Raw genomic sequence first — 15734 nt, 5'->3', positions numbered from 1 at the left:
TGGGCCAGGATTTACTCTTAAATATTGATATTTTAAAATTTGCCTTAGATGTGCCATCCTCTCAAATTCCAGCTTTTAAGTAAACGGGAAATAGTGTTTTGTTGATGAGAGAGTGAGTGGGTGAATCTATCAGTTAGTCAGTCCATCAACTTTACAATATTATATTATATATATATATATATATATATATATATATATATATATATATATATATATATATATATATATATATATATATATATATATATATATATATATATATATATATATATATATAGGCTGTACTTTAAGGCAGGGGCGATTTTACAAACTGCCTTTACATGCAATAAAGATATATTACAAACGTTTTTTAACCTCTTTTTAATTTAACTTATGGAAGTCAGTAGATATCCAGTGATTTAGAGATTTGTATATAGGCAATGTGTATCAGAGTGTTAATAAATATAAAAAAGCCCTCTTTAAAGCTCGCTCAGAATACTATTCTACAATAATAGATAGCAATAATAAAAATCCTCGGGTACTATTTAGAACAGTGGCTAAATTAACAAATGGGAATTCAGATATACAGTGCAAAATACCAACAGACATTAGCAGTACAGACTTCTTCAATGAGAAAATTAAAAATATAAGATCCCAGATCTCAGCATCACAGTACAAACCAAATACTAGCCTAGCAGACCCTGCCGCACATTGCAATTAGCACTTTAGTCATTTTAATCCTGTAACTGAGCAGGAAGTCTTAACTTTAATTTCTAAAATGAAGCCCACTACTTGTTCCCTAGATCCAGTGCCAACAAAACTAGTAAAAAGTGCCATGGATGTTCTTGCAGCGCCTATTCTAAACATTATCAATAGATCATTATTGCATGGTGCAGTACCTGATGCACTAAAAGTGTCAGCCATTAAACCATTACTTAAAAAGTCAGACCTAGACCCACACATACTTAATAATTATAGGCCTATTTCAAATTTACCCTTTCTCTTTAAAATACTAGAAAAAGTAGTTGCCAATGAGCTTCAGTCACATCTTACGCATTAGAATTTATTTGAGAAATTCCAGTCTGGTTTCGCACTGGTCATAGTACAGAAATGGCACTAACGGGTTGTAAATGACATTCTGATATCCTCTGATGAAGGAAACTCCACTGTAATTATGTTGTTAGACTTAAGTGCAGTGTTTGACACCATTGACTATTCTATTTTACTGCACAGGCTAGAAAATGATGTTGGGCTTGTAGGCCCCGTGCTCGCTTTGTTTAGTTCTTATTTATCAAATCTTTTCCAATATGTACAGAAATGTGCTGAAAGAACTCCATCATTATACACAGAAGTTCAATATGGTGTCTCGCAGGGCTCAGTACTGGGACCTTTACTGTTTTCGCTTTACATGCTTCCACTGGGATCTATCATTAGGAAACATAATGTTAATTTTCACTGTATGCAGATGACACCCAGTTATACCTTTCATTTAGATCAAATGAAGTTTCTCCGATGTTGTCTTTAATTAGTTGTGTTAGTGAATTAAAGGACTGGATGGATGAGAACTACTTGTCTTTAAACACTGATAAAACAGAGATGTTAATTGTTGAAGGGAATGACGTTGATCACAACAATATTCTGTCATCATTTAACTCAGTTGGAATCACCATTAATTTTACTGAATCAGCCCAAATCTCGGAGTTCTCTTTGACTCTAGCATGTCATTTAAAGCACATATTACAAAGTTGTCCAAATCATGTTTCTTCCATCTTAAAAATGTTAGGAAATTAAGGCGCTTTCTAAATAAACAGGATTCTGAGAAATTAATTCATGCATTTATTTCTAGTAGGATTGACTACTGCAATGCGGTGTTCACTGGATGTTCAAACTGTTCTTTATACAGCCTCCAGTTAATCCAAAATGCTGCTGCAAGAATTATTACAAGAACAAGAAAATACGAACATATAACTCCAGTTCTTAAATCCTTACACTGGCTCCCGGTTAAGTTTAGGGCAGATTTCAAAATCCTGCTTTTAACAAATAAAGCATTAAATGGCCAAGGTCCGGCTTACTTGTCTGAACTTATCATGACTTACAAACCTGAGCGCACATTAAGATCTCAAGATGCCGGTCTGCTTATGATTCCAAGGATTAATAAAATAACAGTGGGAGGTCGAGCTTTTAGTTACAGGGCCCCTAAACTGTGGAATGGTCTGCCTGCTACAATAAGAGATGCCCCTTCAGTCTCAGCTTTAAATCCCGGCTGAAGACTCACTACTTTAGTTTAGCATATCCTGACTAGAGCTGCTGATTAACTGTACAGACTGCATCTCTGTTGTCAGTCATTAGCACTAAAACATAAGTAACATAATAGTTAGTAATTTGATACTAACCCTCACCTATTCTGTTTCTCTTCTCGGTACTCAAGTTTGGCACTTGGTGCCATGGCCCACCTGCCAAGTTTTTGTGCCTGCTTATGGTAAAGTCATCCCTGATGGAGGATCGCTGGAATCATGGGAAAGAGAGGTCTTTTCATCGGATTGGCTGGCCCAGCACTGTTTCAGCTGTGAAATGGACAAATGGGGGAGGCAGCTTGATGGATGAGGTCTCCAGGCCTATAAACAAATCCAAATCATATTATGTGATGTCATTTCTCATTTTTTTCAAATTCTGCTACATACGTCTACAAACTTTTATTTTTATACTGTACTAGCAGACCTGGCGTGCTTCGCTGCACATTTAACTGGCTAGTTTCGGCAGCGGATCATGGTTTTTCCAATCTAGATGTCCTGTCTTTTTTAGATTCTTTTAACCGCCTGGTTTTGGGAGCCAATCGTCCTTTTTTCTAACGTAGAAGTCGTTTCTTGTTGAGATTCGTTTAATCGCCTGGGGCCTCATGTATAACGCCGTGCGTAGAACTCGCACTATAACATGGCGTAAGCACAAAAGCCGAAATGTGCTTAAGCACAGAAAAATCCAGATGCAGGAATCTGTGCGTACTACAACTTCCATGTTCTTCCGCTACATAAATCCCGATCAGCGTGAAAACTAACGCTCGTGCACGCGATTTATGTAACGCCCCAGCTCCTCCCAGAATTACGCCTCTTTGAATATGCAAATGATTATAAATCGCCCTTAAACAGCCTTCTCTGAAAAAACAATGGGAAAAGCACGGGGGAAAATATAAGAATTTCAGCGAATACCAAGTGGAGGCAAAGGAAAAACATACTATTTGTTCAAATAAACTGTGGTATAATCAACAAAAGGAAGTTGATCGAGTGACATAGCGTGTTGGAGAAACTTGAAAGCTCACGTTTACAAAATCGCACAGTGCCGGAAATAAAAAAGAAGTCACATAACAGAAGTCGCCGTGAAAAGCCGAGTTGTAGCCCACTGTCTGAGCGTCATATGAAAGCTTATTAGGGTACAGAGAAAAAAGGCACACGGTGGGGAAAAAGCACGAAATGTCAACTTCAATCTTGACATTTCCACTTTAATCACGTAGTTTATTTTGTCATTAAAGTAGAATATCATAAACTTCATCTTAAAATCGTTTAATTAACCAGTTTCTCAAATCACAACGTAATTAAAGTAGCACGTTAAATGCTTTGTTTTGTATTTGATCTTCTATGTGCCTATGTGTGTGAATCACACTACTTGCTTCTTAAACCGGCTCTCTTCCTCCAACTGGACACAGAATCCATTACATTCGTGATATTACAGCTCTCTGAATAACTAAAATACTGAGATGTATACGTGATATCATTTTTATGATGATAGGAGTTAAAGCACATTATTAAACATGTGTTTCACTTCGATGAAATAATTTATTGCAGCAGTACTCCGGGGGGCGGCTCTAGGCTTGTGGGGGCACTGGGCAGAGGAAGAATCGGTGGCTCCTTCGCCCGCCAATGTCAGTAAAGTAGCTTATGCATGGTGGATGGCCACGTCCGTTGCAGACACTGCATAGCCGCCTCGTGCTCATGACACAAGCATTTAACTTTTGCCGAAATTTGTCGCTGCGTTTTTAGCTGTGTTGTTATTTTCTCTTTCTGTTTTATATTCAATACTAGCAGAATACCCACGCTTCGCAGCGGAGAAGTAGTGTGTTAAAGAAGGTATGAAAAAGAAAAGGAAAAATGTAAAAAATAACGTAACATGATTGTTAATGTAATTGTTTTGTCATTGATATGAGTGTTGTTCCCATATATATATATATATATATATATATATATATATATATATATATATATATATATATATATATATATATATATATATATATATATATATATATATATAAAATACCGCTTGGCAGCGGAGAAGTAGTGTGTTAAAGAAGGAAAGAGAAACAAAAGGAAACATTTTGAAAATAACGTAACATGATTGTCAATGTAATTGTTTTGTCACTGTTATGAGTGTCGCTGTCATATATATATATATATATATATAGCAAAATACCCGCGCTTCGCAGCGATGTCGTGTGTTAAAGAAGTTATGAAAAAGAAAAGGAAACATTTGAAAAATAATGTAACATGATTGTGAAAGTAATTGTTTTGTGTATTTGGCGTCAGCGTCACGAAGTTGTTTTCATCTAGCTGCATTAGAAAATGTACCATGACGTCTGACCGCCTCCTTTTTACTGTTTTCTCACAGCTTGGATTGCTGCTGTCATAATGGGTTTGAGTCTATATATATATATATATATATATATATACACATACATATCTTCATATCTATATACATATATACATATGTATATACAGTAGATATCTACATATACACATATATATACATATCTATCTACATCATATATACACACACATACATACATACACAGACAAATTATATATGTGTGTGTGTATGTATGTATGTATGTGTGTGTGTGTGTGTGTGTGTGTGTGTGTGTGTGTGTGTATACAGTATATACACATACATACAAACATACACACAGGTATATATATGTGTATATATATGTATGTGTCTATATGTGTGTGTATAGCTTTGGTCACTGAGTGCAAGGGAAAAATAATAAAATATAGTCTATAAGTTATTAAACAGTAAAATATGAACGTTTTAAGAAGTACAGGTACATTGAGCACTACTCGAGTGGTTGCGGGTAAACTACATTTTAAAAGACGGTATAACAGAACAGGTAAGTAGTACTAACAGCAGCTAAAATGTATATGGATCATCTCTCAGTAGTAGATCCATTTTGAAAGGTGCTACATGACGGCTGTGTTATAGAAATTACATTTTCTATGTGAACGTTCAAATTTCTGCCTCTGGTAATGTGCCTTACCGGTATTACCAGAAATTAAAGAAAATTTGTTTTGTGTCCTCTGCAGTGTTAAGAGAGAAAGGGTTTGGTTTGGGATAAAAGGAAAAAAGGTGTAAAGAAAGGAAAGTTGCCTTCTTCTTTTATATAGTATAGAGACATGTGTTCGGTGACGTTATGATCGCCTTTTGGGGACAGTCGCGGTGTGTCTTGTGTAGACTGGCGAGACGTCCCTGCCATTAATCGGCTGTGATGGCACTGTCAGTCCTCCACTAGTGTGCGTGTCTTCATAATCCGAGCTGAGGACCTGATAATCGTATACGTGCAAAAGAAAGTGTGAATCGCCTTAATATTATATTGCCTCGGTGTAGAAAAGGGGTCCTGTGTTTGCACTTGTCTGGGCTATAGCTCAGGGGGAGGATGAAAAAAATTAAAAGTGCTCACTTTGACTTAAGGCAGAAGCGCAGTCAGCGTCTCGAAGGCCGGCACAGCTATGCACGAGCGCCGGCTGCTCGACTTTTGCTGGTTAGGAGACCCCAGTTTTTGTACACACGTTCCACAAATGAGACACGCGGGTTTACCGGCAATGTCAGTAAACAAAAACTCAGCCTCCCATCGGTTTTTAAAGGCCCTATGTTCAAAATCACCTTTTCTCTTTGGCATCGTGTGGGCTAGCTTGGCAATAACTTGCAGCATCATAAGCTGGGACTTGATTAACGTGGTAAGTGTTCGACAAGGCAGCTGAAGCGCTGCATTATGGGATCTGTAGTTTATTGTGTTACCAGCGCTTCATATCCCCGGGCCATAAATAACAATAATACAGTATATAAAATGATCTCGGGCGGATATAATTACGCCGGGCCGGATGTGGCCCGTGGGCCTTGAGTTTGACACATATGGACTAAATAGAACTTGAAAAGAAATATTTTTTGGAATGTGATCGCGCAAGTCAGATCGGGTTGACGCGCACTACAGTACATCGAGCCCACGTGCTATTGTGGTTTTGCTTCTGTGCCTCAGTAAGTTACCGTCCCCTCGCTCTTACTTTTTTACCGTTCATCTAATGAATACACTGAGTATGGCTTTACCAAAACAATCATCGATCACGAATAAAGTATCCATTATTCATGACGCTTCAATAGGTGATCTGTCTTTCTGCGTAAACCGCATGTGTTTTCATACGTCTCAAACTAAGGGGATGCGAGGTTAAAATGAATCGAGAAGCGCGCGTGCATACTTCTCTCGGGAATCGAACCTCGGCGCTACAGGAGAAGGCTCTACTATTGCGCCACGGCGTGTGGTTTGTCTATTTGAGAGTAGCAGTGTAATTCGGTTTTTGTTCAGCACTCTTTGGAACTGTTGCTTTTTGTCTGTGCACTGTGTCAGTTCACGTGGGCCGCTGAATATGGTTTTATATGTCACTCTCTCGCTTCTAATTGTTTCGCTGCCTTCTCAATTATATAATGCATGTTTTCTTCAGCGCGTTTTGTAGCTCTTCCTGGTTTTCTACGTAATGCGTGATTACGTGAGAGGCGTGATGATGTCACACGAAACTCCGCCCCTCACGGCTTTCGAGCTGATCTCCATTACAGTAAATGGAAAAAAATAGCTTCTAGTTATGACCATTATGCGTAGAATTTCGAAATGAAACCTGACCAACTTTTGTAAGTAAGCTGTAAGGAAAGAGCCTGCCAAATTTCAGCCTTCTACCCACACGGGAAGTTGGAGAATTAGTGATGAGTCAGTCAGTCAGTCAGTCAGTCAGTGAGTGAGGGCTTTGCCTTTTATCAGTATAGATATATTGGTGTAGCCGCCACTGCAGTCCTTGTTTTTCTTTCCCCAAGTTACCGATCGCCACACAATCAGCTCTGTAATAGACATTAAGCCATCTGTAAGCTTAGCGCCGATTCTTCAAAACGTTTAAGGAACATTGAAATATCTTCGTAGTACATGTTTAATTATTCTATCCTTCACGACACTCCCAGTGAAGAATATAGATTATTTAAATAAAGTTAAAGTTTTATCTGTATAATTTAATAAACATATTTTGCTGCATTTCACCTTAAAAATGATATCGTCATCATATGTAAATATGCGCTTTATAAAGTGGCTCAGGTTGTGCGATATTATAACTATAGTGCAAGTTTACAGTGGGGTGATTTGAGCAATTGATTGAGTGCATTTAAAGTTCTTGGGATGAAACTGTTTCTGAACCGCGAGGTCCGTACAGGAAAGGCTTTAAAACGTTTTGCCGTGGCTAAGGCAGCGTGTCCTTGAAGCTGTACACCGATAATTCTCTTTCCGATCAGCTGCTGCTGTGATTCACACTCATATACAGTGATATAAATACTCCGAGTCGTGCAGTGAGAGTAATATGGAAAAAGATGATCCGCTGTGGCAACTCCTAACAGAAGGAGCTGAAAGAAGAAGAAGAAGAAGGAGAAGTGAGAGTAACAACGCTAAAGCAGTTATGGTATTTGGAATACTATGGCTGTTCCCTGGACCATTATATTATTACAAATTAATTACAATCAGATACGTTACAATAATAAACAATATGCGGTTAGTTTCAGTGTATTTACAGTATAAAGCCGCGTCAGGAAAATAAGGTGTAACCACACAGGAACAGTAGCACTGCTTTGACGCTGAGTGCCGCCAGTCTGAAAAACCGAGTGGAGAACTTGCGTACGACAAGGCATGAGGTACTGTGGAAAAGTGCGCGGCTTTACGCCAAGTGTAAGTTTTATACATCACGATTTGAACGTGGAAAAGTTCTTACGCAACATTTCTGTGCGTACGCACCGTTTATACATGAGGCCCCTGGTTTTGGCAGCCAAGCGCTTTTTTTCCAACCTAGAAGACCTCTCTTCAGATCCGTTTAATGGCCTCGATGATTGCATGTCTTCCAAGGTAGTTTCAATACCCATTTCTTGCACGGAGTCTTCTCCCCTTTTATGAGTGACTGTGTAAGTACTGCGTGTACTAAACAGTAAATTAATAAAGGAGAAAGGACTAAACACTAAGGAAAAAGAACGGCAAGACCGCATCAGCTGCGGAGCTCAGCTCGGAGCGAAATGAAGTGAATGAAATGACGTGAATGGGAGGGGAGATGATCACGTGACTCCCCCAACTGCCTTAACTCTCCATCCCTCCACAAACACACAAACACAGTCTCTCGGATCCCAACTCTCCTTTATATATATAGATTGAGGATTTGTTCTGTTCTGTGTATTGTATTGTATTGACCCCCTTCTTTTTGACACCTACTGCACGCCCAACCTACCTGGAAAGAGGTCTCTCTTTGAACTGCCTTTCCTGATGTTTCTTCCATTTTTTCCCTACTGGGGTTTTTTTGGGAGTTGTTCCTTGTCTTCTTAGAGAGTCAAGGCTGGAGGGCTGTCAAGAGGCAGGGCCTGTTAAAGCCCATTGCAGCACCCCTTGTGTGATTTTGGGCTATACAAAAATAAATTGTATTGTATTGTATTGTATATGTCCTTTGAATCATTATGCCCTTTATATTATTTTCCAGCATCACATTATTTTTTCTACATAATGTAGAATGAATTTTTGTGAAAGGTAATCCGTTTAATTTGTCATATCCCATCAATTTCTGTTCTAAACTAAAACTGGCTAGTTTTAGGGAGCTTACTCCTAGATGGTCTCAGGGATCAATTGCAAAAGCATCTTTCATTTACAATTTCAGATAAGGAATGAAACTCACCCATTCACAAAATACATTCTGTTTTACTCTGTATAAGGGACAGTTCAGCTAATAACTGTATATTGTGAACAAATATTCCATTTAGAACAGCACACATAAACATGCATATAGGTGACAAAACATAACCATACCAATATAAAGTTTATTTTTTTACTGTTTTGTCTCTATTATGTTCAGGTTGTCCAATGAACCTTATATTTTCAATTAAGATATATATTTTGGCTCTTTTGGTATCCGTAAATATAGCAAGAGGTAATATTATTATAAAATGTATTTTAATTTTTTCCCTATTTGTTTTAATTTAGAAACTCTGTATCACTTCTTGATTGTTTAAAAAGTTAAAAGCACAAACTACTTACTAGCTATTTACTTTACTTTAATAAATATGCAAAAATAATAGTAATAGTAATAAAAACAATAACAATTGTAATAATAATAATAATAATATCAACCCTATAATAATTGTGCTATGACCTCCTAGTGGTCTGTGCCCATAATACCACTACAGAATACTGTGATACTGGCAGAATGAAGTGGCTTATGTTAGTTATGTTAGTGGCTTATGTATTCTGCCAAAGAGACACTGGAAAAATAATATCCCTATGATGGATCACAAAAAATATATTCCAACCTCACCTGGAACAGGGATATTCCAAACTCCAGTAGCCATACTTTGTGGTGGTGTCCAGCGGTGAGCAGTCACATTCGGATAAAAGAAGCCACATCAAAATGTCGTGTTGGTGAAGAGTGGGGTCAAGAATGATTTCAGTCTCATGAAAGACAGTAGGACAGATCTTGACATATTTGACCATGGCATTGTAAAAAGGTCCAGTACAGTATATCCAAAGAAAACTAGTCCATTCATTCTCTATACTGAGCATTTTTTAAATGCACAGTATACAATATATTTTATTGTATATGCCACAGCAGATGATCTCTGTATTTACTTTCATGGGGGCAGTGACAGAAACAAACATCAGACAACTTATAAGCCTAACATAAAAAGAAATGTATGTATGTAATATAACTCATATATTTACTATTTGAAGGGATGAGCATTTTAGAGACATCCTAAAAGAAATCCATCCATCATTATAACTAACATTGTTCAGGTTATTCTCTCTAAGGGTGTGGAGCTGATGCACCTTCACCAAACGTTCTAGAACTGTTACTTCATTGCATAGTTATGCCCTTTAGCATTATACTGATTTCCCTTCTACTCTTTGTAAGTAATGATCAGACAGACATGTTTTGATGTTTTTATGTCCTTGGGTGTTTATCATGTCAGAGAGACTCTCAGATTTATGATGAAAATCTAGTAACTGCACCTGGTTCCATCAGGACATGGAGCTAATCCTTGGTAGTTCTTAACAGATCATTTTTCAACAAATTATACATTAAACATGGTTTTTTTTTACTGTAAAGCCCTGCATTTGAGCTGGGGAAAAAGTGATTAAATGATGATCTATTAAACACTAACCTAAGTTTAAAAAAAAAGCTAATGAGTAAATAAACAAAATTGTGTAAATGCAGCAGCCATCACCAGGACAAGTAGGTCCATAAATATAAAGTGCAAAAATATGCACCAGACAGAACTGGTAGCCAGTAAAAAATGAAAGGGTTTAGTATGAACAACTTTCTTAATGAGGAAAAACAAGATTCAGAGATGTGAGGGAAAGAAAGCTGGATAATTGAAATTCTTTATATTTACTAAATGTTTGAGTAGAAGAAGTCTTTTCTTTGATTTTAATTCAAACGTCAGATGGGGAAGTATCTGCAACTCTTTGCTCTTCATTTGGCACATGCAGAGTGGCATTACTTCAAGGAAAAGGTGTCCTTAGAGACCAGAACGAGAGTAACATGAACAAGGCCATCAAAAATGTGAAAAAATAAAGGTTATGGAGAGATCTTCCTAATGAGAATTTAATTTTTTGCAGTCTCAAATAATACAGTATGTCAGTTACTCACTGAGTTCTAAATATGAACTGGCATTCTTCCAGTCTTTATCCACTTTAATCCTATCTGGATGTACACCAGATATAGCTGTTAATGGGTTAGGAGTGATTGTGACACAAAGACTCTATGATAAGTATTTAAAGATTATTATCCAAAATAATGTTAATTTGGTTCATTTCCCAAACATGTTGCCTAGTGATGCTAGAGCTAGATGGCAAGGCTTGCCCTGGACAATTTTAAACAAGATATGTGTGATTGATGATAAAACTAATGACCTACAATTTTGCCTTTTCTACTGCTATATCTAGAGAGTTCACTGTCTTTCCTGTAATGAAGCTAACCTTCTTGATCAGTTTATTCATGAGAGAGCAAGTGTAACTTTACCAGTAGAACACAGTTCAGAATCATACACTAGCAAACCTGGGTTGGTAGAGCATCCCAAACAGATTTATGCATAAATGAACACACCTGAGATTCTTTAAACAGAACATTTAGTTCTGCACTCGTTAGATGGACCGTCACATATCTGTAAGTAAGCAAATTCACAACCTCTCTTATTACGGTGACAGATCTGAGGGATTCTCCCGCATGCCAGAAGTCAGGTACCAAGTTCAATCTGTTGGTATTGCTCAGCTGCAGGTGCCTGCCCTGTACCACATGACAAGGCCCTCCACCAGCTTTTCCATATTCATACTCATTTCCATCAGCATCATCAATGAAAAAGTCCTTTGCAAACTTCTGTAAATCATATCAGCTCTGTTTGTACGTAACATTAATATACAAATCCTAACTAAGTACAAATCTGTACAGTACTGAAAATGCAAGTTCTGAAGTGACAGGCTTAGAGCAGATAAAGAAAAACAGACTAATTAGGTGAGGGGTGCACTTCCAAATATAAATAATAATAGTAATTGATTTGTGAGATATCATACAGTTTTTGGTGCCAGTTCTGACCAACTGCACATCCCATAGTTTCACCAGGAGATGAGACTATTTAATCTCTCAAACTCTTGCCTGATGACACGTATGTTGCTCTGTCCTATGCTATGTTGAAAACAAAAGTACCCCTGCAATTAAATAGACTTTAAATAGGCACAACCTAATTTTTTTGCTTGTTTTTAAAAGGGCAATATGCAAACATGTAAAAAAATCCTAAAATTTAAAGAAAAGATGTATGTTACATAAACTTCAAAAATGCATTGGCTTGACTTAAAGTTTATTACAAAAGCTGAAACATGTTATCTGAGTTTTGTAGAAATAAATGTGATCTGCCACACTGAACACACAGAGATGCACGGTATGGGTAGAAATATTTGGTCCTTGTCCAGTTTGTAGTTACTAATTTACAAAGTATATATAAGTGCATATAGCCTTATATATAGTTATTTACCTAATTAACAAATGTAATAGGGGTGGCACGGTGGCGCAGTGGTAGTGCTTCTGCCTCGCTGTTAGGAGACCCAGGTTCGCTTCCCAGGTCCTCCCTGCATGGAGTTTGCATGTTCTGCGTGGGTCTCCTCCGAGTGCTCCGGTTGCCTCCCACAGTCCAAAGACATGCTGGTTAGGTGGATTGGCAATTCTAAATTGGCCTTGGTGTGTTTGTGTGTGTCCTGTGGTTGGTTGGCACCCTGCCCAGGATTGGTTCCTGGGATTGGCTGCAGCAGACCCCTGTGTTTGGATTTAGTGGGTTGGAAAATGGATGGATGGACAAATGTAATAGTAAGTAGCAGACATAATGGTCATGGCTCTGGGCTTGTGTCTTATCTGTTTGGAGCTTGCTTGTTTTTCAGTGTTTGAGTGGGTAACCCCAAAGATTCCTATTTTCTGCTGAATCCTAAGAATAAATATGTTAAGTCAATAAATGTCTCTGAATTAGACTGGTACTGGAAACATACCCAAGATTTCCTTAAGATGCTGCCAGGTTTGGTTCTTGCACCACATGGCACTGCAATAGAATATGAATGCTGTACAGATGGAATTTATTAAGCAGCTACTTAATTAATAAACTGATTTGATTAACATCTTCATATATACTGTATATCACATACATATTGATGTTACTCATGTTGTTCTACTATTTTTAAAATAAGGTAGAAGATTGATGCAGTAACCACTGCTGTTGCTGCAACATAGCCCCGGTTTGAAAATGTAGTATAGTCACTGTGTGAAGTTTGCATGTTCTTCTTGTATTTGTATGAGTTTTTTTAATTCTGCAGCTTCCACTGAATGTTAACTTGAATGTCAACTCCAAATTGGCAATGAACATTGCATATGGATGTCAGCATGAATTTGCCTTATAATGCCTCATCATCTTAAAGCTCTTGTGATAAGTTTCATCTTCAATGGCCATGCCTTTTATTAAACAAGACTGGAAAATTGATTAATTGGTTTAATAGCTGGATAGACGGATTTTGTACAGTAACTTTGGTTAGATATGAATCATGCTGTAGTGTATCCAATTTTTTCAATGCATTAAATGCATTGCATTTCAAATGGACAAAAATTAAATTTATTCTTAGAAAAAATTCTAATTATTCCTAATCTGGGTGTCACAGTGACACTGTGGTCAACACTGCTGCATCAACGATCCTGTATTTTAGGTATGACCCTGATTCTGTGCAGCTTGCATTTGCTCCCATATGCTTGTATGGATTTCTTGTAACCCAATCGAATGCAATTTAGATTATTAGCTGGTTATTTCTACATTGAAATCGTATGGGGGTATGAGAGAGTTGACCCTACAATGGACTGGCACCTTATGTAATTGTTATTTGAAAGTTAGTTGTTAGTTGATTAGGATGGATGTTTATTCATATTTGAATGTTTATTAATTTATATTTATCATTGTTATAATTATTTTTCTTTCATTCCATTAACCTATGAAACCCTAGTTACATTAATTTTGGTTGGTTAATGAGATTAAATGGTTATCTTCTATATATATATTGATTTTGTTTTTATAAAATTATTTTGTGTCATTTCCTGATAGCAATCCAGCTGTCTAGCATACTGGATACAGTTATTAGATTCTCTGATAAATGTGTGGACCAGACAGTCTACCACATCCCACTTTGACTTCAAATATTTGTTTCAGATCTCTTTCACTTTTCACCCAAGTAGACTTTGATGTAAGGAATACAGTCATTAAGACGCAAAGGGGAAAGTCCTCTGACGACCAAAAAGTAAAAGCAAATATGACCATAGAAGGAACTACAAATAAGATGCTGTGATTTAAAAGCACATGAAAGAAAACTAGTGGTGCTGCATTTGAGTCAGAATACTTTCTTCTATTGGCAGTTCCAATTTTACACTTTGAAACTTTCAGCTGCATTAATCTGAATCAAACAATATAAATACCACTCTAAAATATTAAAATAAATAAATAATAAATAGTACTCTTTGCTGAATTTCTGTAAAATTATGCATTGAGCAAGGGAAAGGTGCTACATAAATAAAATGTATTATTAACATTTGTTATTAAAATGGGCCAAATAATCTGGATATTATAAAAATAAAAGTGTTAAAATTTTAAAAAACATAAAACTTTAAAAAAAACAAACAAATAGATTCAGTGATTGTATACATAAACAAAATTTTAGTCAATGTACTTAAAATCCTGTGTTATGCACAGCCCAAATAGGATTAATATACTAAGTACATAAGCATGAAAAATAATACAACTGGAGAAATGTTCTTTTTCTAAGTATAACAATAAATACATGTTAATCTGAAGTAATAAACACAGTGGTATGTCTCTTTTCTTGATTATCTGAATATTGTGAATTGTTTTTGAGTTATTCCATTCAGTTAGTGCCTAACCTGACAGCCCTGGGTACAAGGCAGGCACTAACTCCTGACTGGGTGAATATGTACATGTACTGTATTAGCATATGTCACAATCAGGTCACAGAGCAGTGAGAAGCACTGCCACCTCCCAGTGTACGAGTCACACGTTCAATAAATGTATTTGTCCAGTCCTTTTCTTTAGCTTTAGTTTGTATGCTCTCCCCGTGTCTTCATGGGCTTCCTGCCGATGACATTTGTATTAATTCTCGATTCCAAAGTCAGCCCTGTGGAGAACTGAAGGTTAGTTTCTACCTTGCTTACCAGTGATTTCAGGGCAGGCTCCTGATACCAAGAATTGGATAAGGTATGCTAGAAAATATTATATTACTATCATATTGTGCTTAATAGTTGAATAATGTTTGTCTTCTAATTCACCTCAGGGTTTATTAAATATCTTGACCATAATTGCGATTGAATGGAATCCATTCGTATGACTTTTATTACAATCCAAAGCAACTCACAACATAAAGAAGATCACAAAATATATTAGCTGATGTGAGTAAATCCCTCCTATGATTTCTTCAGCATTATGAGTGTCAGTCAAAACTTACATATAATGGCACAACTGAAAGTTAGTAGTACATGCTGTGCTGTAATGATACTCATTTTGAATATCTCCCAAAGGAATAATTACTTTTCAATTATTTGTATTAAATGTGTGCTCAAAAAGTCACCACTGAAACCACTCAGTAATACATTAAAACTTATTCCAGTATATCCACCCATTACTTTTGTTTCATCAATAAATTGGGATCCTGAGGTATTTCGTTGCGTGGTGGGTACAGCAAAGTGCTGTATCAGTGCATCCTCCAAACCACAACATCAATATTTATGTGAAAGATGCTGGTGAAACCACCTTGACAATGACATTAATAACCACCTATGCAGAATGAAAGAGCTGGTGCAAGGAGAAATATGCAAGCAATTATTCTGGGAAATATTATGTGATATCTT

Source organism: Polypterus senegalus, chromosome 17 (genome assembly GCF_016835505.1).
Source record: "Polypterus senegalus isolate Bchr_013 chromosome 17, ASM1683550v1, whole genome shotgun sequence".
Lineage (NCBI taxonomy): Eukaryota > Metazoa > Chordata > Cladistia > Polypteriformes > Polypteridae > Polypterus > Polypterus senegalus.
Note: the sequence above shows the minus strand (reverse complement) of the source record.